General features: G+C 44.3%; 1 long non-coding RNA gene across 1 annotated transcript; it reads right to left on the bottom strand.

Annotated features, from left to right (window-relative positions):
* Nucleotides 1-2,068: 2,068 nt before the first annotated feature.
* LOC141095965 (uncharacterized) lies at nucleotides 2,069-3,510 on the bottom strand. The gene is made up of 3 exons (XR_012233527.1): nucleotides 3,158-3,510; nucleotides 2,915-3,065; nucleotides 2,069-2,827 (listed from the first exon to the last, which is right to left on the bottom strand). It is a non-coding gene; the product is annotated as an uncharacterized lncRNA (long non-coding RNA).
* Between the last annotated feature and the right edge of the window lie 586 nt (nucleotides 3,511-4,096).

Genomic DNA, 4,096 nt, shown 5'->3' with positions numbered 1-4,096 from the left:
AAGAGACCAAGAAGAATGTGGGTCCACCCCATTGTGTCAGAACATACAGGAAAGGGTCACTTTCGTGTGCTATATCAAGATTTGAGGAGGTAAGTTAACCATATGTAAAGAGATTTTGTTATGTAAAAAGTTTGACAGTAAAAGAAATCTGTATATGACTAACTTACTATTTTTTTTACAGATATCCCGAGAAATTTGTGTCCTTTTGCCGGCTCACCATCCCGGCATTTGACCGGCTTCTGATAATGGGAGAAGAGCTTACAAATATGGACACAGTGATGAGGACGTCCATCTCTGCTGAGGAAAGGCTGCGCATCACCTTGCGGTAAGTATATTGTTTAATTTTTAGGTTTTTTGTGTCATAAGGCCTTTTCACCTGTCAGTGTCTCTGGTACATGTGGTCACACTTTTCACATGTCCTGGAGACACTGCCACACGTACACCCATTTCAATGATTGGGTCTATGCACATGTCAGCGTGGTGTCATGGAACGTGTGTACGTGTGCCTTGTTTTTGTGTTTTTTTTTTAATGGTAGCACGGTCCACAAATGATCACACACAGAGAACACACATGGATGTACTCCCTGTGACACAAATTTGCGCCGCTGGAAAAGCGCAACAGTCATGCTGTTCCCTGGCGGCAGGTGCTGAAGATGCTCTCTCCCCAGCTCAGCTGCTAATTGGGGCAAACAGGTCATAATGAGAGACGTCTTTTGCACCTGCTGCGGCGAACCCATATTACTAGACTGGGCCCCCTCCATTTAAGTACAACAAAAATTATTATTGGTATTGTTGTACTTGGGAGTTTTCGACAGCATTTGAGAATGTTGTACAAAACCATGAATGGCGGTGTCCGCATCTTGTAGCGGCAATCATTTGTAATAATCTTTTTTTTTTTCATTTTCAGATTTTTGGCCACAGGAGAGAGCTATACATCCCTACACCTCCAATTTAGAGTTGGTAAATCCACCATCCCTCAAATTGTGAGGTGCACATGTAACATTATCTGGCAGAAGTTGCAGCCCATGGTGATGCCTTCCCCAACCGAGGAGACTTGGCTGCAGGTGGCAGCAGGCTTTCAGTCTGTGGCCAATTTCCCAAACTGCATAGGTGCAGTTGATGGTAAACATGTAAGAGTGCAGAAGCCACCACTATCAGGATCACGCTTCTTTAATTATAAGAAGTATTTTTCGGTGGTCCTGATGGCGGTGGCTGATGCACATTACAAATTTGTTGCCATCGACGTTGGTGCCTATGGTAGTACTGGGGATTCTCGGACGTCACAGATTGGTCAGCAAATTCTTCGAGATGGCGGAACGCTCCCAGCCCCAAGACCTTTGCCGGGTTCCACACATCCAGTGCCCTTTGTGATGGTATCGGATGAGGCGTTTCCCTTAATGATCACCCTGCTGCGCCCATACCCATGGAGGGGACTGAATGCCCGGCGGAGGATTTTTAATTATCGGCTGAGTCGTGCACGCAGATCTGTGGAATGCACCTTCGGGATCATGTGTAGTCAGTGGAGGATCTTTCACACACCCATCCAGTTGGATACTGACACCGTTGACGCTGTGATTAAGGCATGCTGTGTACTCCACAACTATGCTCGTGAGTACAGCACTGACATAGATGTGGAGTACCAGCAGCCAGTAATTAATCCAGTGACCAACGTCTGTCAGGGAAGGCCATCCAACAACGGTGTGTGCGAGAAGCCTTCACTGAATACTTCATGAGTCCTGAAGGCGCCGTGCACTGGCAATACTCCTGTGTCGGTGAAGAGCAGCCGGACCAGCAGAGGAGGGAAGAAAACTGATCCGAAGATAAAGACAATTTATACAAATTATATGTTCTTTATCAAAAAAAAGGATGGTATATACCCCTTATGTTATTGTTCCAAAAATAATACTAAAAAAAATTTGAAAATATAACTTTATTACAAAAACAATAAAGACTTTCTGACCAACATAGTCTTTTTTTTTTTTTTTTTTTTTTTTTAATATCTAGTGTTTCACCAACAATTAATAGGTGCAACAAACAAGACTGTTGCCTTTTAAGAAGGAATATGGGCTCACAAACAGGTGATAACAGGTCTGGTGCCGGCAACGCTGAACTTTTGAACTTTATGGAAGAGTTTATCATCATGTACCTGCCTTATTGCTTGACTTTGGCCCTTAAACTAATTTAACATGATGTATTCTGGGCTGTAACCCATGTGTTCAGAGTTAACATCACCGTAGTACGAATAGTTCATTGGAGGCCGCTGATAGAGTTGGTCATCACGCTGTTGTGGTGGTGGCAGTGGTGGTTGTGGAGGCGGCAATGGTGGTGGTGGAGGCCTTGCCCGCACACTCTGTCTGGCCCCCATAACAATGTCTGCTAATGAGGCGATCGGGGAAGGGTCCTCGAATGCAGACAGTATAGCATTCACAGTTGTCATGAACTTTGTCTGCCTTTCCGGTGACAGTAACCGAGCCTTGCTGGCTATGCTGGCACCAAAGAAATCTAAGTGATCTTCCCTTGAAGATTTGGTGATGAGATCGATGGTGTCATTTACCCTTTTAGTTGTCTCATCCATTTTTTGGGGGGGGCTTTGCTTTTTTTGGCCTGTGGCTCGGTTAAAGCCTCCGGATTGGCAGCTCTTCCAGTGTTTGGGGCGGGAGTATTTTGGGGCAAAGAAGAAGATGCCGTCCCTGAAGATGACCCAGCCGACGCTACACCAGAAGTAGATGGAGACTCAGGTCCACACAATGACCCATCCAAGGAATCGGCGGATCCTGCGGACTCTTGGCTGGCATCTTCATCAGGAGGCGAAATGTTTCCATCAGTGCTGTGATTAAAAAAGAAAACCAAGTCTTGAGTAATAATTCAAATTTTAGGCATCATTACTACATTCAAATTATATCTAACAAATCACCTCCTCAAAGTCCTGCTGGTTAGCAAAAAACTCAAATCGTCATAGAGACTGAAGTGGATTTTGGACGGTGATGAACCACTTTTCCCAATCTTGGTTTGTATTTTTTGGAATCTATCGCGCACAGATCTCCAACGTTGCTTCACATCTTTTGCTAAAATAAAAAATCACAACACCTTATGATCCTTCCAATAGTTTGAAAATGAATAGTCGTTATGTTTAAAGAACATACCAAAGATTACTTACTAATTTTCTGCTGCAGGGCACCAGTGTACCCATCAAAATCAGGATAAAGCTGACGGCAGATTCTGGTCCAACACATATCACTTGTATAGTTATCTTTGTAGGCCTCATCGGCCGGGTCCCAGATCGCTGGCATGTCCCTTATCTATAAAGGATAACAATATGTTATTAACATCTTCATATTTAGTTTGTTAGCATACAGAAAATGAAATTGAAAAATTTCAACTGTGCAGGCCGTAAGTATGCCGACCGCCATATCTAAACAACCCAGTGATGGTACCAGGACTCCCACCTCCGTCACAGCTGGCAGGAAAGACTGCAGCTTGCCTGCTGCCTGCCACCAGGCCCCCCCCCACCGCTGGACATGCCGTCGATGACCCCCCAGCCGCCTGTACTCACATACACACACGTACACACACTTCCCTCCCACCTCTAGTTTATATATATATAGAGAGAGAGAGACACACACACACATCTCTATATGTTATGTATACACAGCTCCGAAAAATAAAGGGAACACAAATGACACATCCTATATGTAAATGAATGAAATATTCTAATTTAATATTTTGTTTGGTACAAGGTTGATTGTGCTGTCAACGTAATCACATAAAAATCATCAATGGATATCCATTTTTGAACCAATGGAGGCCTGGATTTGGAGACACATAAAAAATTAAACTTGAAAAAAGTAAAAATGAGGCTTAGTATTGTGCATGGCCTCCACGTGCCTGTATGACCTCTCGACAATGCCTGGCCATGCTCCTGATGATGTTGCGGATGTTCTCCTGAGGGATCTCCTCCCAGACATGGACTACAGCATTCGTCAACTCCTGGACTGTCTGAGTTGCGACGTGACATTGGTGGATGGAGCAAGACATGATGTCTCAGATGTGGTCAATAGGATTCTGGAGAATGGACGGGCCAGTCCATGGCTTTAAT

Source organism: Dendrobates tinctorius, unplaced genomic scaffold (genome assembly GCF_039654945.1).
Source record: "Dendrobates tinctorius isolate UK_male_01 unplaced genomic scaffold, ASM3965494v1 ptg000070l, whole genome shotgun sequence".
NCBI lineage: Eukaryota > Metazoa > Chordata > Amphibia > Anura > Dendrobatidae > Dendrobates > Dendrobates tinctorius.
This window is presented reverse-complemented; position numbering and strand designations above follow the sequence as displayed.